The 25,813-nt window shown below is 40.8% G+C and overlaps 1 protein-coding gene and 1 non-coding gene across 3 annotated transcripts in view; both read left to right on the forward strand.

Annotated features, from left to right (window-relative positions):
• The window catches only part of TCF7L1 (transcription factor 7 like 1), a 102,698-nt gene that overhangs the window by 42,807 nt on the left and 34,078 nt on the right, over nucleotides 1-25,813 (forward strand). The window lies entirely within an intron of this gene.
• Nucleotides 7,981-8,099, forward strand: LOC133368874 (5S ribosomal RNA). The gene has a single exon (XR_009758788.1). It is a non-coding gene; the product is annotated as a 5S ribosomal RNA (ribosomal RNA).

The following is a 25,813-nucleotide window of genomic DNA, read 5'->3' on the forward strand; positions in this document are numbered from 1 at the left end:
GCACTACCCCCTTCTATTTTTATTTTATTTTTAAACCAAATTAGAGGAAATTGATAGTGGAGAGAGTGTAAGGCTCATGTGGTTCCTGTGCATGGTGAGAGCCTGTGCAGTAATCTGTGTGACAGAAGAAAGTTGCCAAATGCCTTCAGAGTGAGAGCCTGCAACTGGCAGAAAGCTAGCCCTCCCTGGGTGCAAGATGGGGAGCTGTGGAAAGTAGATGTGGTCTCTTGTATTTATATCCTAGTTTGTGTCTGTGTTCGAATTACTTTTTTAGATGTTTTTAAAGATGCTTTATTTTAAGATATTTTTGAATGGAATGGACTGCCTTCAAGTTGATCCCGACTTACAGCGACCCTATGAATAGGGTTTTCATGGTAAGTGGTATTCAGAGGTGGTTTACCATTAGAGTGTGTGTGTGTGGGTGGCAGCTGGGTCAAAGCCGAAAGGAAGCCCAGAGGCTGATGCAAAAGGAGAGTCCGGAGCTGTCAAGCAAGAAATGGAATGTATCAACATTACAATACTTGGCGTGAGTGAATTAAAATGGATGGGAATGGGACATTTTCTTTTTTTTTTTTCAATTAATTTTTATTCTAATTTTCAAAACCAAAATAATACAAAAAGAAAACAACACAAATCAATAATACAGTACAAAAAAAATACATATATATAAAAATATTGACTTCCGATTTGTCATAGTTCAGCTATAAATCTATAGTATATAACAAACCTATCTCTTAATAGATTATAAAATCACCTTCCTCCAGCGGTTATCTTAGTTGGTTTCAAATCTCATTAACATCATATCATTTTAATATTCCACAAAAAGTCAAAGAGAAGTTTCCAATCCTTGAGATATATATCAATCAATTTTTTTTCTAAATAAACATGCCAATTAATCCAGCTCATCAAATCTACTAAATCCAGTAATTTCAAAACACTATAATTCAACTATAAATCTATAATATATAACAAACCTATCTCTTAATAGATTATAAAATCACCTTCCTCCAGCGGTTATCTTAGTTGGTTTCAAATCTCATTAACATCATATCATTTTAATATTCCACAAAAAGTCAAAGAGAAGTTTCCAATCCTTGAGATATATATCAATCAATTTTTTTTCTAAATAAACATGCCAATTAATCCAGCTCATCAAATCTACTAAATCCAGTAATTTCAAAACACTATAATTCAACTATAAATCTATAATATATAACAAACCTATCTCTTAATAGATTATAAAATCACCTTCCTCCAGCGGTTATCTTAGTTGGTTTCAAATCTCATTAACATATCATTTTAATATTCCACAAAAAGTAAAAGAGAAGTTTCCAATCCTTGAGATATATATCAATCAATTTTTTTTCTAAATAAACATGTCAATTAATCCAACTCATCAAATCTACTGAGTCCAGTAGAAAATGGGACATTTTCAATCAGACAACTACAAAATACTTTATGCAGGTCTGAGCAAGTTATATCAATGAGGTTTAACGAGAAACCTATTAATATAACCATCATCCAAGTCTCCGCTCCAATGGCAAGTGCAGAAGAAGAGGAATTGAAGAGATTTTACACAGACGTACACGAAGAAATTGATCACACACCAAAACAAGATGTGCTGATAATCATGGGAGACTGGAATGCAAAAGTAGGGAACAGAGAAGAACTAGGAATTGTGGCAAAATGGGGCTTAGGAGACAGAAATGAAGCAGGAGAAAGACTTACTGAGTTCTGTGAAGCCAATAATTTGTTCCTTGCAAACACATTTTTTGAGCAACCGAAAAGACGATTGTACACGTGGACATCACCAAATGATCAGTATAGGAATCAAATTGATTATATAATTGGTAGCAGAAGATGGAGAAGTTCCATACTTTCTGCGAAAACAAGACCAGGAGCAGACTGCGGTACAGATCATGAACTGGTCATATTGAAAATCAGAGTAAAGCTAAAGAAGAAGAACAAAGCAATCATAATGCCAAAATACAATTTAAATTACATCCCAGAAGAATATAAAGATCAAATAAGGAACAGATTGGAGGCTTTAGTTGACAGAGAACCGGAAGAACTGTGGATTGAAGTCAGAGACATTATCAGGGAAGAATGTAAAAACACAATACCTCTAGTTAAAAAGAGAAAGACCTCAATGGATGACTGAAGAAACTTTTAAAATGGTTAAAGAGAGAAGGAAAGCAAAAGGAAATAGAAACATGGTTAGAGCCCTAAATGCAATAATATAGTGAATAGTACGTAGGGACAAAGAGAACTATCACAATAGTTATTGCATAGAAATAGGACAACAAAAAAGGTAGACCAAGAGTCCTATTCCAAAATATTAGAGAAATTAAAGGGAAATTTAAACCAAGAGTGGGGATGTTGAATAATCAACAGGGGAACATAGTGACTGACCTGACGAAGATGAAATAAAAGGAACATGGAAGCAATACACTGAAGAACTATATAAAAGAGATGCAAGGATGACAGATTCATTCACAGAGGAACCGTATGATGAAGAAGCAGAATTTTCAGAATGTGAGGTAAAAGCTGCTCTTAAAATACTTGGAAGAAACAAATCACCAGAAACAGTTGGCGTAGCAAGAGTTGCTACAAGTTACTGAGACTGAATCTGTACAAATTTTGACAAAAAATTGTAAACAAATATGGAAAAGAAAACAGACAGGAAGCATTCAATATATATCCCAATTCCAAAGAAAGGGAATCCCAGGGAATGCAGTAATTATCGACTATTGCCTCAGTACCCCATGCAAATAAAGTAATGCTCAAGATTGTACAACACAGGCACTTACCAGTGAGACATGCCAGATGTCCATGCTGGATTTAGAAGGGGAAGAGGCACCAGAGATCATATCACAAACATACGTTGGATAATGGAACGGACCAAGGAATTTCAAAAGAAAATCACCCTGTGCTTTATAGATTACAGCAAAGCCTTTGATTGTGTAGATCATGAAGAACTATGGAATGCTTTAAAAGAAATGGGGGTGCCACAGCATCTGATTGTCCTGATCCACAACCTATACTCTGGACAAGAGGCTACTATAAGGACAGAATATGAAGAAACCAATTGATTCCCAATTGGAAAGGGTGTGAGATAGGTGTATTTTATCACCCTATTTATTTAATCTATACGCAGAACATATCATACGGAAAGTGGGATTGGACCAAGATGAAGGAGGTGTGAAAATTGGAGGGAGAAATATGGATAATTTAAGATAGCAGACAATACCATACTACTAACATAAACCAGTAACCATTTGAAATGAATTCTGATGAAAGTTAAAGAGGAAAGCACAAAAGCAGGACTACAGCTGAATGTCAAGAAGACTAAAGTAATGACAACAGAAGATTTATGCAACTTTAAAGTTGACAATGAGGACATTGAACTTGTCAAGGATTATCAATACCTTGGCACAGTCATTAACCAAAATGGAGACAATAGTCAAGAAATCAGAAGAAGGCTAGGACTGAGGAGGGCAGCTATGAGAGAACTATAAAAGGTCCTCAAATGCAAAGCTGTATCACTGAACACTAAAATCACGTTCATTCAGACCATGGTATTCCCAATCTCTATGTATGGATGTGAAAGTTGGACAGTGAAAAAAGTGGATAAGAGAAAAATCAACTCATTTGAAATGTGGTGTTGGAGGAGAGTTTTGTGCATACCATGGACTGCGAAAAAGACAAATAATTGGGTGTTAGAACAAATTAAACCAGAACTATCACTAGAAGCTAAAATGATGAAACTGACGTTATCATAATTGGACACATAATGAGAAGACATGATTCACTAGAAAAGACAATACTGGGAAAATCAGAAGGGAGCAGAAAAGGAAGACCAAACAGGAGATGGATTGATTCCATAAAGGAAGCCACAGACCTGAACTTACAAGATCTGAACAGAGTAGTTTATAACAGATGCTGTTGGAGGTGGCTGATTCATAGGTTTGCCATAAGTCATATTTGACTTGAAGGCATATGTGTGTGTGCACGTGTGTGCTTGGGAGCAGTTTTGGAAAGAAGGCACATGGGTGATGCCACCCCAATTGCACTGATCATGGGTATAGCTATGGGGAGGTGATGAGCTACCATGAAAAATGAGGGTGAGACTATCTGTACTTTGTTCCTGGCTCTCACTTTTCCCATGTTACTCATCTGCTGGTTGCTCATCTGCTGTGCCCACTGGCCTGTGTGTACTGTTGCTTAATGCCAGGTTGGTACAGAATAAAACCATCCATGACTTGATCATGGATGAAGGTGCCAGTTTGGTGTGTATTACCAGGATCTGGGTTGGTGAGCTGGGGGAGTTGATCTGTCCCAGCTTTTTCCACCTGCATACTTGGTGCAACACCAGCACAGGCTGCAAGGACACCTGAGAGGAGTTGCTGTTGTCTACAGAACTTACATCTCTGTCACTAGGAAACCACTCTGTCTTGGAGCTGGCTATGAGGGACTGCACCTGATGTTGGACCAAGGAGACAGTAAACTTGATTGTTGCTGGTGTACCATTCACCCCGCTGCCCAGCAGCTTCTTGACTGAACTGATATTGGAGGAGCCCAGAATGATAGTCTTGGGTGATTTCGATGTCCATGCTGAGGCTGCCTCTAGTGTTCTGGTTTGGGACTTGGGACTTCATGGCATCCATGACAACCATGGGGCTGTCTCCAGTTGTCACTGGTCCAACTCATAGGGCAAGGCACATCCTCGACTTGGTTTTTGCTCCAGATGGAGGAAGGGGTGGTCTGGAAATGAGTGATGGTGGATGTCACCCCATTGTCATGGTCACACCACTTCCTGGTGAAGTTTAGACTTACGGCTCCAATCCTCCCCTGCAGGGGTGGTGGACAGATTAAGATGGTCCACCCCTAGAAACTAATAGTATCCACTGGATTCCTGAATGCCCTGGAGGAATTTCCAGTAGATAGAGCAGGTGACCCTTTTGAAGCCCTTGTCACGCTGTGGAATGAGATGCATCAGGCTCTTAACATGGTTGCCCTGAGCACCCTCTCTGGCATTGTGGAGCCCGTTTAGTACCTTAGTGCACCTGTGAACTAAGGGCAAGGAAACGAGCTGGATGCCAGCTAGAGTACAAGTGGCGAAAGAGGCTGATCGGGCATAAATAAAACATCATAACCATGCCTACTGTGTGGCGGTGAGGGTGGCGAAGAAGGCCCACTTCTCTGCCTCCATTGCATCCTCAATTAGCCGTCCACTGGAGCTTTTTTTTTTGTATTGTTGGGTCTGTTGACATCAACTCCAGGAAATGGAGTTTTAGACCCTTTTGAGGCCTACTGTGAATTGTTTGTAAGGTACTTTGAAGGTGAAGTTGGTTTCCTCTGTAGCAATGTTGATGACCCATCCACATCTACTATAGTCCCCAGTGAGGTGTCCAGTGTAACTTCTGATTACAACTTCTTGGGATCTGTTTCAGTTGCTGCGGCCTGATGACTTGGACACAGGGTGCTTGCAACAATGTGGCCAGCAACATGTCCTCTTGACCTTTGCCGTTCTTTGTTTATTAAAGCTTGTCAAGGGGGTATGACCGAGTGGATCCAGGGGTAGTCAACAAGTCTTTGCGGGAGGGAGTGGTTTCAGCTGCCCTAAAAGATGCAGCGATCCAACTGCTCCTGAAAAAGCCCACCCTGGACCCATTGTTTTGTGACATCTACCGCTCAGTCACAAATGCCCTCTTTTTAGGGAAGGTGATTGAGAGGGTTGTGGCACCGCAATTGCAAGTACTCGTGGATGAAACAGATTATCTTGACCCTTTCCAATCTGGGTTCAGGCCTGGTTATGAGACTGAATGAGCCTTGGATGACTATTATCGGGAGAAAGACAGGGGGAGTGTAACCCTATTATTCTTACTTGTTCTTTTAGCGCCTTTTGATAACATTGACCATGGTATCTTTCTGAGCTGATGTGGTGAGATGGGCATCGGAGGCTGTGAGGTTCCTGTCTGGGATTACCATCTTCTGATTCCCAAACACCTGGATCAGGAAATCCTCAGGAAGTCTGTCCCAGCTTGGGTCAGATATGCCCTCTGAATCACAGCCTTCAGCCCCACAACCTTTTCTTCAAAAGGTGATCGCTGGTGTGGTCTTATTGTTCCTATCCTCCCCCCAAACCCCAGCCCTTGTAACTAGATGTTCTCTTCTTGACCCCTAATCCTCTCTAACTCTGTCAAACCCCAACAGTTTTTCTCTTCAAAACTCCCCTTGAAATTCTCAGTCACACCCCCCCTCCCATCTGTCAGTCATACCTCTATTGCACCTAACATTCTATTAACACTTCCTTACCTGATCACAATTTTAAAACAAAGTTATTTATATGTTTAAAACTGATTTCATTACAGAGGCACTGTTTACAGTGGTTCCAATCCTAACTCCAGGTTGTTTTCCGAGAATAGTATTGGGTGATTGTCTTTCGGCCCCCTGGCAGTTGTGCTGTGGGATGCCACAGGGTACCATCTTGTCTCCAGTGCTGTTTAACATCTATATGAAGCCTTTAGGAGCTGTCATCAGGAAATTTGGGGCAAGGTGTCAGCAGTATGCTGATGATACAGAGCTCTATTTCTCTGTAACGTGTGAATCAGGAGAGGCCATGCAAACCCTGGGCCATTGTCTGGACTTGGTGGTGGACTGGATGAAGGCCAGTAAACTGAGTCTGAATCCTAGCAAGATGGAGCCACTGTGGATGGGTGATTCCTGAGTTCAGATAATTGGTCAATTGCCTGCTTTGGATGGGGTTGTACTCCCTCTGAAAGAGCAGGTTCGTTGTCTGGGGGTTCTCCTGGATCCATCTCTGTCCCTAAAGGCCCAGGTGATTTTAGTGGCTAGGAGTGCCTTTTACCAGCTTGGGCTGGTAAGACAGCTGTGGTAGTTTCTGGACCGAGATAGCTGACCACTGTTGTCCATGCACTGGTAACCTCCAGGCTAGATTACTGTAATGTGCTCTATGTGGGCCTGCCCTTGAGGTTGGTCCAGAAGCTGCAACTGGTGCAAAATGCGGCGACACGAGTGCTCACTGGGACAGGGTATCACCAAAATGTTACCCTGCTGCTGAAAGAATTGCACTGGCTGTCCATTAGCTACCAGCCAAGTTGAAGGTTCTAGTTTTGGTGTACAAAAAGCTTCAGACAAGGATACCTGAAATATTGTCTTACCTCTTATATACCCAGTGGATCACTGTGCTGTGCAGGTGAGGGCTTCCTGCAGATACCATTTTATCAGGAGGTCTGTTCTGCACAACATAGGAAGTGAACCTTTAGAGTTATGGCACCTACCCTTTGGAATGCCATCCCCTTAAATATTAAACAGGCACCATCTCTGGTATCTTTTTCACACCAGCTGAAGACCTTCCTCTTTCAACAAGCCTTTTAAGTAGAGACCTTATCCCACTTAGCGTCTGTGTTGGAATTACTTTCTTAGATTTTTTTTTTAAATATGTTTTTAAAGATGTTCTGTTTCAATATGTTTTAGTGTGGTTTTTAGTGTTTTTATTTGCCGCCCTGGACTCCTTTTGGGAGGAAGGGCGGGATATAAATTTAAGAAATAAATAATCCCTCCCCCAAAGTATCAAAATGAATTGACCAGCCTTGGAATACCGGGGGAGGGGGTGCATTGATGCTCTACCGAAGTTCTAAGGCAACAAAGCATTGTGGACTAGCTTTACAAACACCCCAAAGTAAACATTGACACATCCTTTCAGCTGCTTCTGAAATTCAAGTATTTGCAGTATCAGGGATTCTTCCACCAACAGTGTGGAGTCTTGCATACCTATCCTTTAGTCTATGTTTCAGATTGATCCACACAAGAACCAGGTACCCAGTAAACTAAATGTTGTCTGGCTTCCCAGCAAGGCCCTGGGAGGCTATAGCTCGTAGCAAGCAGAAACCTATTTCAAAGGTCTTCCTGAATAAGTACCACATACATTGTCATGGTTGCTAAAAAATAAGAGTTGACTACGGCCATACTACCCTGAACATGCCCAGTCTCATCTGATCTTGGAAGCTAAGCAGGGTTGGGCTTGGTTAGTACTTGGATGGGGGACCGCCTGGGAATACCGGGTGCCATAGACTTAGAGGAAGGCATTGGTAAACCACCTCTGAATACCTCTTACCATGAAAACCCTATGAATATATCCAAAAAAATTTCATAGGGTTGCCTTAAGTTGTAATCTACTTGAAGGCATATAACAACAACAAAAATAAGAGTTGGATAACTTTTTTCTTGGAAGTATTATTTTTTCCTTGCCCTTCTGGGTCACATTTTGGGCTGGCATTTTTCTCTCAATGGATTGTCCTCTTCTTCAATAAACTTGTCAGGATTTGGACTAGGGTAAGGTCATCTTTGCTATATATGCCCCCTGGGTTCACTCTGAGTGTAAAGTAATTATTTTAGAGTTGGATTATGTGGAAGGAACTTTGCCTTTTCTTCAAAGATTCATTCTTACCATGACCTGGATAGGGGAAATCCTTTGAAAGGAAAGGAAAAACTGAAGCGATCTTGGGTGCTGGTGTTGTCTGCTGGAATGTCCTGGATTGAGGGAGGTCTAGCACAGAGAGATGGAACAAAAAGGCTTTCCAACATAAATTAGGTTGCTAAAATAAAAAAAAATTGGGGGGGGGGGAAACCAGGAGTGAATTTTTGTGTGAAAGGAATGTGAGGTGAGTTCCAGTTCTGAAACTGAAAGTTCCTGGGATGAACATTTGCTCAGAGGCATCCTGGTCACATTGAGTGTACAGAAGCCAGCCTTTATTTGCATTTGGCTCTGCTTGGTGGCTCTTGAGGTTCTAGTAAAAAAATGAAGAAGATCCCCCAAGCCTGAAATATGTCCACCGTTGCTGTAACCAAAATATCATGGAAGTCTCTATTGACAATAAAACACTTTTTAACCCCTTCCTTGGCTTCTCCATGACATATCAGTTCCCATATCAGGGGAAAAGGTCTACCACTTTCATTGATTTTTTAAGGCTTCAGTAAAAATTGTTTCACTCTTAAGTCCCTTGGCATTTTGCTATATTTCTCTACAAAGGAAATATTGCTCATAGTTTTGTATGGTGATCAAATGTGAGAACCAGTACTACAGTCATGGCCATCTGTGTATAGAGGTCATCCAGCCAAACTACAGGAATTTGCTTTAGCATGTTGTGGAGATTGGAAAGATACCAACCCAGGTCAATATTGATAGTGACTTACTTTCCTTGTGGAGCTGTTGATGTCTTGGGTGGCAAATCTATACACAAGAATAGCATACGACATTATGTGGCACGTTGCCAGGTGACATCTAGGAAGAATACAATTACTTGAGCAACAAGAAAGCAAGAATTCAAAAAAGCAAAGAAATAATTGGCTACCTGCTGGCTTATAGCATGTAGAAAACATCCAAGACAAGAATGAAGCTACTTGTATCCTTCTGAATTTGACCCATTGAAATATTAAGTCTACTCAGCTGAAAACATTTTTACCTGGTTGTCTTAGATAAAATATAATATTCAAGTTAACATCAGCTTCCAGGAGACTTGATTTTACCATACTTTGTAATTTGCTAATAATTTATTCAGAGTCTTGCATTGATGATAAAATTTATAACACATCCAGGATGTTAACTGAAATTGTTACTTTTACAACTGTAGATTTATATAATCTGAATGATATGAAAACTAAAAATTGCTGTGCTTTCAGAATCCCAAAGATCAATTTCCTGAGATAGTGCTAGCTCCTAAAAAGGTTTTAGGCTTGAGACCATTTCATTTTTATCTCATCCTTCCTCAAAGGAGCCCAGGGTAGGGATACATGTCCCTGCTTTTATCCCTCCTCATAGAGAGATTTGGGTTACTGAGCCTAATAAGTTTTGTGGATGAGCAAGAGTATGAATATGAACCCAGGCAAGTCTCCCTGATCAAAGTCCACCACTTCAGCCCCTAAACCTCACTGTCCTTTGTGGACTTAATAATGCAAAATTCTAACATGAACATGAACTAGGTTGCATACAGAAAATGAATGACTTTATTATTGTTCATTTAACCCAGCAGTGGGGAACCCTTTTCAGTCCAAGGACAGCATTCCTTTCTGGGCAACCTTCCAAGGGCTGCATGCCAGTGGTGGTGGAGCCAAAGGCAAAAGTGGCCAGAGCAATGAATGTAAATGCTACCTTTGTAGAGTAGGTTAGTTTCTTCACACACCTCTCTCTTTCCTTCATCCAGGAAAGCAAGAGGAATTATCAGAGTTCAAGAACGCATTCCAGCCAGGCAAAAACATTCAAGGAGGGTGTGGTCTGGCGAGAATCCCAAGAGCCAGATAGAGATGCTTGGAGGGCTACATCCGGCCCCTAGGCCTGAGGTTCCCCACCCCTGATTTAACCTGTTGCAATGCCACCATAAACTTAACCTTGGTTTTTCCTTGCTGGTTCATGTGGGTTTTCTTTGCCACGAGAGGAGAGAGATTCAAGATTTATATTGTACCATTCTTCCAAGAAACTCAAACATGTGTACATAGTTTTTCTTTCCCCATTTTATCTTCACAATGAACCTCTAAGGTAGGCTAGACTAAGAAATACTGACTGGCCCAGGATCACCCAGTGAGCAACATGTTTTTCAGACCACAGTCCTAGTCCAACTCTCTACCCGCTGCACCACCCTGGCAAATGCCCATCTTAAACAGGCAGTCTTGAGAGATACGGGAGTCTTTAGAAAAGGGGAGTAAATGCTTCCACTTCATCTCTGCAGCAAGCCATTGCAAATGACTGACAAAACCTGTCTGGACTGGAGAAGAATTGCTATTCACTCTGCTTCCTGCTTCACCACTTCCCTTCCTTCTCACCCTGTTCCTGCAGAAATTTAGTTGTGAGGTGAGTGATTAGTGGCTGTGTAGGAGCACAGGTAGGCCTAGTTGGCACATCAGTTGCCTTCTCCTCCCCCTTGGGTTGAAGTGGCTATTATGCACCTTCAAACCAAGAAAAAAGCCCATAAGCCAGCCACACAGTTGCTTTTCAATGCTGGGCCGTTCTAATGTTCTCTCTTCAGAAGAACGGGTTCATAGACAAATGGCAGCAGCAGATAAACTGCTGACTCTCTCCAGCCATCTTCTCATCTTGTACTTTCTGTTTCTCCTATGTCTGTCTGGCCTTCCGTATGATCCGTACACACCATAGGGACTTGCAGGTGCCAGGACAAAAGGAGGCTGGTGGACTGTCAATATGTGCTTCAGGGGGGTATGAGGGGGTTGACTTTGGCATAAGTTTTGGAGAGAAAACCATATTTTAGGATTTGTAGTTAATGGAGCTCATATGAAGTACTAATTGCTTTGGGAATACTTCACTACCTGGGAACTCTTTCCTTTCTTTGGAAGGGCAGCTTTTTAGTCGGTTATAGAAATGGTGAGACTGACAGAACATGCTGACTCAGTGTTAACTATTTGAATGACTAAAGGCTGAAGTTCACTGGGAGTTAGGTGGTATTTAGGATCTTTGTATTGATGTACTAACATGAGCAATAAAAGGCTTGACTATGGCAGAACTTCGTGTATGCTGTGATTCCACAGGAACAGGAAAAATGCAGAATGTGATAATTGGGTTTAAAATTGACCTTACTGGGGATCTCTGCTATCATAGTTCTTTTGTTCTGAATTGTTTTGAAATATTTTTAGTTGGTTTTTAAATATTGTTTTTAAATGTTTCAGTACGTTTTTATTTTTTGGCTCATTTGCGAGGAAGGATGGGATAGAAATTTAATTAATAATAATAATTGAAAGAACAAATCTCTAACTAGCTGTTACCATTGTGAAAATATACTTGAAAATGTGTTGGTGATGCCTGATGAAATCTCAGAAGCTGAATAAGGAGTTGCTGAGTAAGATTGCTAGTGTCTGAGAATGGAGCTTCAGCATACTACATAGATCTTTCATATTTATGACTGGCAAACTCAGATTAAAATATTCAAATCAATCAAGAAATCATTACAAATTATGGAAATTTTGCTTGCTTTCATATATTGTTGCAAAATTCTGATTTCTTGATGCAGAAATTGGATGCCTAGATTCAGAATTTTGATTTATTTTTGTATGTGTAGGTATTAAATATTTAGAGCCCTGGTTGTAGCCATTGATGGAAGGAGCAGTACGATTTTTTAGGGAGAATGGTTTTTTGAAGGGGCTAGAGTAGGAATGTTCTTTACAGCAGAGACTAGTTACACATGTTACTTCAGAATGGAAAACATAACCAAATTTCCTTTCTGCCCTCTTGATAAGTTTTCGATCATCACCACATGTTGTAGTTGATGACTTCAGGCTTAGAAAGCCTTGTCTCCTTATTTGAAGCTCTTGTGCTTCAGCTCTTGACATTTTACAGAGAAAATCAGTCTTACTGATTAACAATATACCACACATTTAGACAGCTGTAGCTAAACATCTGGATGAGATTATTTGGTTTGGGAAGGAGTAGGGGGACTGGGCAGTGATTTATAGAATGTTTCTTTGGCTGTAAATCCCAGCTGTAATTGGGACTTCTCGGTCCTTAATTGTTTGCAGCAAAGAGTGAAGCTCAGTGGTTCCCAATTCATAGCAGGGTCCAGAAACCCAGCCGGTGGGGAGCAGGCTCAGGCTTGTTGCTAGGTTACTGTTGCCTTTTGTTTTGGTCCCAGCTCAATCGTGTATTTAAGGCCGTGTATACATTTCTCTGCATTGTTAATGTAATTTGTTCAGGCAGTAAACCGCCAAGTGCAGTTGAAGGAATCTGATATTCAGAAACACCAGAGGCCAGGTTTTTGTGGGCAGGTTGTGGTTTGAGGCCTAGAAAAGGATGAAAGATTTGAGGTAGGTAATTGTGATTATGTGTTGTACATATCAGCAAAGAGGCATCCATACATTGTGATGGTGTCTCGGTTATTGTGAAACTCTGCAAAAAGATTTGGCAACCCTGACATTTTTGTTCTGCCCTTGGAAGGATTCAGCTAACTTTCAGTGAGTGGCCTGCTTTGGGGGCTATAATAAAGCCTTTTCTTACTAGGAGAGAAAGTCTGTCTGTCTGTATAAAAAAGGGTGGAACATCAAGAGGAGTCCTTCTGCACTGATGCCTTCAAATGCTGAAGTTGTACTAAAAATACTTGAAAATTCTGGTTTACAAGAGCTGTTTCTCTTAGTGCAAAAATTATGTATGGTTCAGTCATAATCTTGATTCAAAGAGGCAAACCTTAAAATAGATAACAAGCAGTAATTTTTCTAATTTTAGATTAGTGTGTGCTAGGTTTATGGCCTTTAAAATTAAGAGTAGAACAAATGGGACCCACAACGAAATGTTGCTGTGCATCCACAGACCCTTAAGGAGTGTTCCTGTTCCTGGAGTCAGGTGGCCTACACCAGAAGTCTTCTAGTGCTGTTGGGACTTGTGGAGCAAGGGACGTTTCAGGAGAGTAGCAGTTTCCTATATTCTTTACCTGCTATACTATATAACACTAAAGGGCTTGGGTTGGGATGAGTGGGGGAAGGTTCTGGAAAGTTGTGTGCGGAAAAAAAAAATCTGTTCCCTTTCTAAAACCGGAGGTAGAAAAAAACTGGATATCATTCAATATAACAAGTGGTAGGAGGGAGGTGCCCAGAATGACAAAACAATGTGATAAAAAGTCACAATTTTATTCCGTTTTTATGAATAAAAATTATATTAAAAGCCCAATGCGTTTCGGCTAATCACATATAGCCTTCATCAGGGGATGCTTGTTTAAATTCTTCCTTCAAAGTGATGGTATTGTTGATGTTATTCAAAAGATTACAAATTGTCAGTAACACGTTCGCAATTTGTAATCTTTTAGATAAAAGATAAGATAAATTTAATTCTTGTGTCGCCTATCTATCCGATGGCCACTCTAGACGACTTACAATTAAAATACAGTAAAATACAATAATCACAATAAAATCATAATATAATAACAGCAGTCAACAAGACATTAACAGTACACTGTTTAACCCACCCCAGGGATCTCAAAGGCCTGTCTGAACAGCCAAGTTTTTAGGGCCTGGCGGAATATATCCAGGGAAGGGGCATTTCTACCAAGTTGGACCACTGGTCCGTCTACCTCTGCCGTCTGCACTGCAATCCTTGCAGCTTTCCAGTGGTTTAGACAGGAGACTTTCCCTTACCTGGAGACTTCTGGGATTGAACCTAGGAGCTTCCAAAGACATTGTGCACGCTCTATTTTTATTTATTTATTTATTTATTTATCTACCACAGAGCTATTTACTGCCCCTGACCCTAAATAACTCGTTTCAGAGGATTTGGGAAAGCTGTAATGGGGACCTACTTGAATCCCAACTGCACTTTGGCCAGCATTCATGATTGTTGAATAACATCAACAATACCATCACTTTAAAGGAAGAATTTAAACAAGCATCCCCTGATGAAGGCTATATGTGATTAGCCGAAACGCGTTGGGCTTTTTATATAATTTTTATTCATAAAAACAGAATAAAATTGTGACTTTTTATCATATTGTTTTGTCATTCTGGGCACCTCCCTCCTACCCCTTTCTAAAACCTCCATGTATTATATATATTTATTATAGATAATTTAGGGGAGGGTTTTTTTTAATCTTATGACTTATGGCATATGTTTCCTTGATCCTAATTCCCACTTCTAGGGTACATAGTAGAAACTCTTAGAGGTACGGACAAGCCAACTCTTTCTCTTTCCCCTTCCATCTCCCTCCCCGCAACTGACTTTCTCAGCATGTAGCTCCTGGAAACTTGGAAGCCCTTAGAACATTCAGAGTTTAAAAAAAACACCCCAAAAATGATGGAGTTGGAAGGGAACTTGGAGGTCATCTTGTCCAACCCTCTGCTCAGTGCAGGATCTGGAATGCAGGATACAACTAAGCATCCCAGGCAGAGGGCCATCCATCCTTTACTTGAATCTCCAGCAATGGCAAACCATTTTCTTTTCATGTATAAATGAATATATGCTTATCTAGGGAGGCCCCAGAGTATTAAAAAGCAGCTATCTGTTTTTTGGATGCCACCATTTTGCTTCCAAACTGATAGGCAATGGGATCAACCAAAATTTGGCCCACCAGGCTGTCTTGGAGAAGCCACAGCCACCTGCTATACATATTATGAAGGTTTAAAGGGGCAGGGCATGGCTGTGTGAAAACCCTCTGCAAGCAGACAATCCAGGCTTCAAAGTGTAGGATTACCTGACAAATGATTAACAGGTTGGTGACCACACCCAACGGCCAAATTTGGTCCATCAGGGATGGGGAGATAACAATCTAACTTGCCAGCAAGGAAGACTTCCCCACCCCTGGCTGGGGTGTAGCTGTACACTTACAGGATCTGAATTGGTGGTGACTGACTAGGAATAAGCTCTTGGGGTTATGGTGGATAGCCCAACGAATATGTTAACCCAGTGTGTAGCAGCTGTGAAAAATGTGAATTCCATGTTGGGATTCATTAGAAAAAGGACTGAAAATAATTATATAGGTCTATGTTGTGACCACACTTGGAATACCGTGTACGGTTTAAGTCACCACACCACAAAAATTGCCACCCTGGGCTCCTACTGGGAGAAAGGGCAGGATATAAATTCAGTAAATAATAAATAAAAAAGATATTGTACAGCTCGAAAAGATTCAGAAAAGAGCTACCACAACGATCAAGGGATTGGAACAACAGCCCTGTGAGGAAAGTTTACAACAGTTGGCTCTTTTTAGTTTAGGCAAAAAGTGAGTAAGGAGGGGAGACATAACAGAGGTGTATAGAATTATGCATGGCATGGAAAAAGTGGATAGAGATAAGTTTTTCTTCCTCTTGGAGTTGTCCAATGAAGGGGAATATAGAAGATTCAGAACAGACAAAAGGAAGTACTTCACACGAGGTCATGATGGATGCAAACTTGGATGGCTTTAACAGGGGCTTAGACAAATTGATTGTGGATAAGGCTTTCAGTGGCCATTAGTCATTATTGCTGTATGGTATCTCTGATGTTTGACACAGTTGCTGAAGTGCATGAGTGGAGAGAGTGCTGTTGTGCCTCAAGACTTGCTTGCAGGCTTCCCATTGACATTTAGTTGGCTGGTGTGAGAATAGAATGTGGAACTAGATGATAGGGCTGAGCACCCCTCCCTAACTGCCCCGTGGCCACATTCTGTAGGCCTTAGGGAGGGCGATCTACTCTGTCCCATAGAGGGGACCACACGCCCCAACTTGGGGAGAGGTTAAGGGCTTTTTAAAAATTAAAAATAAGGTTGGGAGGGAGCGTCTCCTTCATCCTCTACCCTGACTGAGAGCAGGCAGGTGGCAACCAGCACTGTGCAGGATGGACTCTTCCTGTTTAAGCAGGTAGATTCCGTCCTGCATGGTTCCAGTCACTCTTCCTTTGTGAGCAGCTTCTTTGCATGCAGGGAAGCTGCCCGTGAATGAGCAGTAACTGGCACCACATAGGATGAATCCTCCTGCCAACAGCTGATAAGCAAGAGGATTCCATGCTGCAGGGTGCTGCTACTTTTCTGTATGCAGGGAAGCCACTCACGAAGGGGATTTGGATACCACGTGGGAGAGGTTGGGCAGAAAAAGAATCTACCTTCTCCTACAAAGCGGTGCTTCACTTTCTCAGTTTCTCTTTCTTCTCACACACCCCCGTCTCTTCTTTCTAACTGATGTCCCACCCCCTGGGAGCATTGGATCACTCTAGGCCATTCAACCTGACCCGTAGAGATATGGGGCTATCTTAACCAGACTCTGCTGAGGTGCAAATGCTTCCAGATACGTCTTAATATATAGTGTCCTGGTAGATGGGCCTTTTGTCTGATCCAGCAGGGCGTATGTTCTTAGAACAGACTATGAAGGAATCAGTTTTGTTGGCATCTTGATAAGAATAACAATGTAGTCATTAGTAGAGGCCATCATAGATTTGTCAAGAATAAATTCTGCTGGAATAATAGTTCTTTTTAAATTGGGTTATTAACTCAATGGATTGTAGGTATACTGTAGAGTATCTTGCTTTTAGCAAAACATTTTACAGAGTTTCCTATGATATTTTTGTTAGCAAACTGAAAATATGTTGAGATAGATTTACAGCTTGTTGGAAAACCATGATCAAAGAGTGCTTATCAGTGATTTCTCATCAGACAGGAGAGAAGTTTTGAATTCAGGACCCTCTCCTGGGCCTGGTACTTTTATCAGTAGTTTAGATCAAAGATGGGGGCCACATTTCCTCATACCAGTGGGGGGGGCAGCAGAAGTGGGTAGAGCAATTTATGTGACTCTTACCTTTGTACAGTAGGCAGGGTTCCAGGCATGCAAAAGTCAGTGGTTTCTACACACAGATCTCCATCCTCCACCCAGGCAAGAAAAGTCATTATCACAATTCTAGGACCCATTTCAGGCAAGCAAGAGCATTCAAGGTGGGTGTAGAGCAGGGCTAGTGAGGGATGTGACCTAGTGATGGGGTGTGGCCTAGGGAGAGTCCCAAGGGTCAGTTAGATTTGGTCATTGGGCCTGCACTTCCCTGCCCCTGATTTAGGTTAAAGGGTGGAGGAAATTCTTTACAAAATTTCAAATGACATAAAATTAGGAGGGGTAACTAGCACCTCAGAAGCTACTAATAATGTTCAAAATGACCTTAATAGAGTGGAAAACTGAGCTGAAGCTAATGAAATGGAATTTAGCAGAGACAAATGAAAAAGTCTGCATTTTGGAGAGTGGGAGGGAAGCAATGGTATAGGATGGAGAATACCTGGTATGGCAGCAGTGCATGTGAAAAGGCCTCTTGGGATTCCAGTTTATCACACACTGAGAATGATTCAGTAGTGTGATGTGGCTGGAAAAAAGGCTAATGTGATTTTAGGCAAAAGGCCTCCTTAATAGAACCATAGTTTCCATGTCATGAGAAATAACCATTCCATTTTGTTCTTTACTAGGTGTAAACTGGAATATTGTGTTTAGTTCTGGGTGCTGCACTAAGAATGTAAAACTGGAAAGGGTTTAGGTAGGGAAAACAAAGATGGTCAGCAGTATGGAAAATAAATCTTATAAAAAATGGTTAAACTGGGTATAGATGTTTAGCCGGAAGGTGAAAACGGGGGGGGGGAATGATGGCATTCTTCAGATATTTGAAGGGCTGCCACTTAAAAGAAGCTAAGGACTTCTTCTTTGCTGCTCCAAAGTGCAGGACTAGATCTAATGGGCTTACGTTACAGAAGAGTGGATTTTAGGTGATGAAGTGGGAGAAATGTCTTCATAGTAAGGGCAGTTTAAGCAATGAAATTGGGTAGCTGGAGGGGGATGAAGGACTCTCCCTCTCTGGAGGTCTTGAAGCAGAAAGCAGAGGAAAACTATCACTTGGAGATGTTCTAGCTCTGGATTTTAAGCAGAAGGTTAGGCTCAGTGGCCTACAGGTTCCCCTCCAACTCCATATGAACAATTCTATGATCTGGCTGAAAAAAAACTTCATGTAGAACTCTTACTCAAATTAAATAATGTTACCCTTCAAGAGACATCATCAACAGATGCAGAAAGTGAGTGAGAATAGCAGGATTGTGGTGTTAGTGCTGCCATAAACAAAATGTTGATTGGTGTTCTTTTTAGTTGAATACAATCCTGTGCTAGTATCTTGATGGTTGCTTTCAAAACTTCAACTAAGTTCTATATACTCAGAGTACACCCACTGAAACTAATGAACCTTAAGTTAGTCATGTCTATTAATTTCAGTGGGTCTAATCTGAATAGGAGTAGCATTGAATACCACACACAGGTTCCAAATGTGAATAGTGTCTTGGATCTTAGAATCAGCAACATTTCAAGAATATGGCAAGCTGTTTGGAGGTGCCTGTACTACATAAGTTGAAGGGTTCCCAGTCAGATGAAGTGGCTCTATAGCTGAGGCCTTCTAGATGATGCTGAACTACAGCTGTCATCAGCCCCAGCCAGCATGGCCAATGGTCACGGATGATGGGATTTGTAGTTCAGCAACAACTTGAAGGGCCACAGGTTAACCACCCCTATTCTAAAGGCTCTGTGGTGACTCTTTCCTGACCTGGAAGAGCCACAAAGACTTCCAAAAGAGCCTGGATCTTTACCTGTGTGAAATAGTAGCTACTGTGTCTGATTCTTGGCTCTCAGCTGCTGTCTAAAATCAACTAAAAATCCAGCATGTATTTTATTTTCTGCTTGTATACCATGTGGCCTTTTCTTTCTTCATGAAACAAAAGGGAAGTGTGTGAAACACATTCACTTTCCTTCTCTCTGAAAGACATTTTCCCTGGCTTTGAATAAGAAAAGGGGTGGGGCAATCTATCTCTTGGGTGGGAGGGGTATGCTGTCATTGTTCCCTTATCTCAAGAGGATCTTATGGCTGGAATGGCAAGAATCCTGCTGCCTATTACACTGCAGGATTGAAAATAGCATGGTTTATTGAGGCTGCCAACAGTTTTGCACTTTCTCTCAGCTGGGATGAAGTGGAGGGATACTATTTCTGTTGCTCCTGTTTCACTGGTAGTGAAAAGCTTTTGCTTCTCAAGGAAGAGAGGTTGCAGAGATCTTAACAGTCATAGGATCATGAAGTCTTACTGGGTCTATGATACTGGCATGAATGTTTCTCTTCAAAATCCTGTGAAAGGAAATAAGTTTCTTCCCTGGGCTGTCTGTGAAATTGTGACTTTCACAGACAACTACAAGCTGTCCTCTTAAGGATTAATATGGGCTTTGGAAGGGGAAAATGTATGTGGATGTATGTATGCGCTGAAATAAATAAGAGTGGGGAAAGGATAAGTTTAGGAAATGAAGGGAGAAGGTAAATTTTAATTGCAATTTAAAAACTGTTTCCTGATTAATGGGGAAAATGTTAACTTTGTGAAAGTCTAGGGTAAGCACTGAGATGTAGAGATTCCAACTTATGGCGACCCTATGAATAGGATTTTCATGAGGCTGAGAGGCAGTGACTGGCCCAAGGTCACCCAGTGCGCTTCATGGCTATGTGGGGATTCAAACCCTGGTCTCCCAGGTCATAGTCCAACACCTTAACCACTATACAACACTGAGCACTGAAGCTTTGCCAAAAAAGAATGCACAGATTTGTCTATGTTGATGTATATGTATGTATACAAATTTAACATTTTAAATAAAAATGTAATAATCTCACTGTAGTGATGAAGAATGACAAAATGATCTGTGTGGCTGCTGATCTGCAGTCTAGGTGTCGCCTGTTGATGGGCAACTTTAAAGCCATGCTCTCCCTTCTAGTCATGGTTCATCTTTAAACCATCCAGTTTAAATAGAGGACTGTCTTCCGTAAAGTGGGACACAAGGACATTCTAATTGGTAACCTTTGCTACTGTAATGTGCTTTACGTGGTGTTGCCCCTGAAGGCAGTCCAGATACTTAAGCTACTTCATAATGTGGCAACACATTTTTAGTTATAGTGCTCACTGCAATTATACATTGCAAGTTTTATTTTTGGGCCAAATTCAGAGTGCTAGCTTTAACATCTTAAATCAGGAGTAGGAAACTTGGAGCCCTCCAGATGTTGCTGGACTACAACTCCCATTATCCCTGGTTGTTGTCCATGATGTCTGAGGGTGATGGCAGTTAGATAGCCACTATTTCCCCAACCCTAATGGTCTGGGCCCAGGATACTGAAAGAAATATATTCTCTCATATGTGATTCCCCTACTTCTCTCAACGTATCTAAGCAGCAGATACGTTGTTTTGGGGGCAGTCATTATCTGGAGCTGAGGTTTCCAATGTGGCAACAGTGGGCATCACAGCACTCTCAAACACTCCCCACGGCACCTGTTGAAGCACACGTTTATTTATTTATTTATTTTTTTACCAAAAATTGAGTGTGAGCTTTTGATGGGTTGCTTGATGGGGGTTGCCTTTTTTGTCTGTTTTACTTGTTTTCATGTGTAGGTGTAGATTTTGCCTGTCAAGGAAGTAGATTTTTCCAAGCACCAACAGTATTTCTTCTGTGAAGTGAGTATTTTGTAGGTCCCACAAGCATTTCTTTGATTATCAAATAAGCCCCTGGGCATAAAAAGATTGGGAATCTCTGGTCTTGGAGGATATGATGAACATCTTTTAATATAATGCATCTGCATTGTGGAATACCCTCCCCAGGGAAATTTCCTGAGTTTGTGCTTTTGCAGTATTTCAGAAGTCTGTGAAGACACTTTTTATTCTGTCAAAATGTCTTAGAACTAAGGTGGTATTTATCTGAATATGAATTGAAATGCTACTAGTGTTTAGGTATTGCGTGACAGAAATTAATGTCAAGGTTTTCCATATTTTCATTGTAAGCTGCTTTAGAGGCCCTTATGGCTGAAAAATCTAAATCTAAATGAATAAAAAAAAGCCCTAGCTTCTGGGGGGCGGGGGGAAGCTTTCTTCCATTATTCTTTGCTGTTCAATAACTCCTGTGAGCATTTTTCACCATTGGTGGTACTTGGTATGGTTTTAGGCTGACAGCATTAATGACATGCAGGTAACATCGTACCAGAGTAAAATTTGCAGGCTATTTCCTTCACACTGCACTGGCATCTACCCATCTCCTTTGAGGAGGCAACTGTGACAGTGTCTCTTACATTCTGTAGGACTAGTTCTGTTCAGCCTAATTCTTTGTTTTAATTGACTCCCCTAAACTTTCCCATCTAATGTGCTGTGCACCCAAGACAGGCCTGCAGAGCTTTGAGTAGTAGCTCAATTGTGTGTAAGTGGCTGTGAAGAGCCCTCTGTGCACTGTATGAATAGGCCACATATCCATGGAAACCAGAGCAGGCTGGCTGGTTGACCTTTGACCCACTTGTTGCCACCATCCTGTTCAACCTTGGTATGCCTGGATTTGCAGCTCTAGTGTTCTGCCTCTTCCCTTTTCCCATGGGGTGAGAGGCCCTGTTGCCTTTCAGAGACTTCCTGCAGCTCTGCCCTGAGTATGGCCATAACATCAGTTTGCTCTTTCCTTTCCCCAACTTGTATCTCTTTGAGCTTTTCTCCACATAGGTTCTCTGACAGTTCTCAACCTGACCCCCAACCTCTCCCAGAGTACTTTCTCCAGCCATTTAGTGTTTATGGAGGATATGTTTCAAACTTCACCCAGAACTGATGTTGAACAAGATGTACATTTTATATTTGACTCAGATTTTGACCTGTAACAGGGCTAGATGGATGCTTGGAAAGCATAGAAGGATTTTTGTTCACTCTTTGTTTTGCTTCAGAAGGTACAGTAATTTAGGGGGAGGGCAAGCACTTTCCCCCATTTGAAGCAAGTGCCAAGTACAGATACTACACTGTCTCGTGTGAGTACCAGCAGACAGACAAAAGCTTGAGGCAGCGAGGAAAATCCAATAACAAGGGCCTACAGTCTTCATAACTGAAAGCTGAGGGATAGGAGTGCACACGTATTTTCTTGAGAGTCTAAAGATGAACAGCCACAGAGGCCCAAGGGTTCCATCCGTTTGCCCTTGTTAAGGAATGTAAGCGACACTGTGGTTTTATAATCTGGAATTTTGCATTCCCTTACACATAACCCAATTTGGAAAAGTTTTTCTTTTGTAGTTATGCTTTTGGAATTTGCAGATTTAAAACATTTTCATTCCTATGGTTAAATAGTCCTGAGACAAAGTGTCCTGCTAGAACTCTTGTAGCTGTTAGGATGCAGACTTGTGATCTGTCACATTACATCAACAAACAAACTGCAGTTTAAAGTTTAGCATGCATCCCTCAAGGAGCAAATATGTTCTGATGAATTATGTTTGGAAGGAAATGGTCCTGTCTTTACACCACCCTTTCTAAATACTTTATTTAATTGTTAAGGGTGGGGGTAAAAACTTGGTGATCCAGCAGTTAATACTGTAGCTATGTAAACAGGCAAAGGAAGCGCCGCTTGTGGATGTGGGGGTGGATTGGGTAGTGCAAATGCATTGAGGACACATTTTAGATTAGCTGTTTAGAAACAAAGTAGCTTTATTTGTAAAGCTTTTACATTTTTAATCCCTTCTTTGTCCCTACCAGTGCAGTGGAATTTATGGGAAGTTGGTTGCAAAATGATGGCTGCATTTTGGAAAATAGTATGACTGATTTTGCACTTTATTCTTATGAAACCGTTTGTATAAACTGTTGGCTGTATCCAACTAACTTCTACTTAGAGTAAGCCTATTAATGAACCTAAGTTAGACATGTCTTACTAATTTCATTGGCGCTACTCCAAGTATGGTTAGTGTTGAATACCACCCAGTATCTTTTGCCATGTCTTGACAGTGCGCTAGAGTTGCATTTGCCCTTTGTTTTTGGTGTTAGAAAGGATAATGTTTTTAACTTGAAACCATTGCACAGAAAGATTTTTAAGGCTGCAAGTGGTCCAAGACCAGGGCATCTTAGAGAACATCTCCATATAAAGTAGATTTTTAGATGGTTCCCTTATGTGTGTTGCCTTCTTTGTCAGAAATTAGATTGACATGTTTCAGTATTTTATAATGCTCTCTGAAAGGGAAGTTCCTTGAACGAGCCAAAGCTCTTTGGTTTGATTTTTATCATGTGTTTTTATTTTGATACTTTTTATTGTGTAAATCATCCTGGAACCAATTCCAGGGAAGTGTAATATTTTAAATACCTGTATTAGGACATTGGATAGTAACGTTATGGGAACTGGCACATATGGTAAAAATTTCTTCATTGCAAGAATGAGGGAGGTCAGACAACTTGATCATTTGTTTATTGAGAAATGAAGCGGTTTCATTATATACTGATGCAGTAAGATGCAAGAAAATATTCAGCCATATATACTGTTGATGACAATTTAAAGAACAATTAGCATATTTATATTGTCTTGTTTTTGTGATTGCTGCCTCTCATTTATTATGTACTGTATATCTGTTGTTGTTTTTAAATCTACTATGTTATTGGAATGTAGTCTCAGTCATGATGAAACATGTTAGTTATGTCTCAGTTGGGCCATTCTATGTTGCTTACTCAGAAAGTTCTATTAGTGCATAATGCTGCTGTGAAAATCTTGACCGGTGCCAAGTGTTGGGATTCTGTGACCCATTTATTATATCACAGCACTGGCTACCAGTTCATTTCTGAATGCAATCCAAGGTTCCGGTTAGCAACCTTTTAAAGCTCTTAACAGCCTACTACCAGGCTATTGAAGGACTACCTCCTTCCATGTGAATATGCCCACCATCTTAAGATCTATGAGGACATCTTGTGCTTGTTACTGCCTTTCACAGGCACAATTGGTGACATCACACAAGAGGGCTTTCTGTGTGGCTGCACCCCATATGTGGAACACCCTGACCTTTCTCTTTCTCTTGGCATTTGAAGATTTTTTTTTGAGTTTATTGCTGTCTAATTGCAATTATGTATGTATTTTGTTCTGGTTCCTTGCTTTAGTTTTATACTGTTTTTAGCATTGGTGGGTTTTTTGTATTTTAATTGACTAGATTATTTTTTGTTTTACATGTTTGGAAAGGAAAGTGCTGGTTATAAACTTCATTCCAAATAGTGTTATTTTATCCCCACTATTTGCCCTGTTGACTCATTAAAGTTTTACTATTTTATGGGTTTTTTTATAAATGGGTTTATTTATTTATTTATATTTATTAATTCAATTTATATACCGCCCCATAGCCGAAGCTCTCTGGGCGGTTTACAACAGATAAAAAACATTGGTAAGAAACTGCTTGGGATAGAATGAAATGGAAAAAATGCAAATTAAAAATAGCTTTGAAAAATGTTTCAGAAACAGCTTAAGCTAGACCTAGGTTTCTATTTGTAGTGAAATTTCCCTATCTTGCAACAGGATGATTTTAGGTAAAACTCACTATGGTAATGTAACTCTCTCTCTCTCTCTCTCTCTTTCTCTCTCTCTCTCTCTCTCTCTCTCTCTCTCTCTCTCTCTCTCTCTCTCTCTCTCTCTCAGTGAGTGAGAGAGAGAGAGAGAGGGGGGGGATGGGGTTCTGGTCTATGTTTTGGTTTTCACAACTGGCTTGTGGTGCCCATCCACAACATCTCTCCCCCCCATTTTTCTTTTGTTATTTCCGATCTGCTTGTAATAGCTAGCAAAATGCGGTTGGCAATCTTTCTACCAATGGTCTCTTGGGTTTTCTATTTAAATTTAAATTAGGCAGATCATTGCCTGTCAATTCTGTCTCTTGCCTCAGGTTAGTGTGGTGCTGACCAAAGATGTTAATGGTGATTGTTATCACCTCAATGAGACAGAACTTCAAAAGAGTACACATTGCAGCACTTCAGAGCAAAGCTGTTTACGTTAATAATGATGTCAAATTACCCATGGATTTTTTTTTTGTTTTTTTTTAAACGGTGTCACTGACAGTCGCAAGCATTAGTCAAACCCGATCAGAAGATACACAGGATTTATGGATTTGACAATTCGGCAACAAATCTGAAAATGCCTAAATTCGCCCCCATCTCTATAGTAGCAAGCATCATGTTTTCCGAATCAAGGATCAGGAAAAAGCTGCAGGCAAAGTTGTAGGATACGCTACTCTACTGTACAATACATTTAGTGTGGAATTGCCATGCTTTGTTCACTCTTTTTATGAGGCATCCACACAACACCATCATCCAATCATTGTCCTCTTGCGTTTTTCCTTGAGGCGCTTCTGTCCCTTCTTAGACTGTAGGAAGTCTGACTTCTTTTTTAGAACAGAAGATGGCACAATCTCTGCAGGTGTCAATAGCCTTAGTGGGATTTTTTTTTCATTTTAAAGGGTTGGAATTTCAACATATATATTTGACACTTGTAGACAAATGAACCTATTGCCATTCGGTGCCTCCTTACTATTATTATACC

The sequence above is a fragment of the Rhineura floridana genome, chromosome 12, assembly GCF_030035675.1.
Source record: "Rhineura floridana isolate rRhiFlo1 chromosome 12, rRhiFlo1.hap2, whole genome shotgun sequence".
In the NCBI taxonomy this organism is placed as follows: Eukaryota; Metazoa; Chordata; class Lepidosauria; order Squamata; family Rhineuridae; genus Rhineura; species Rhineura floridana.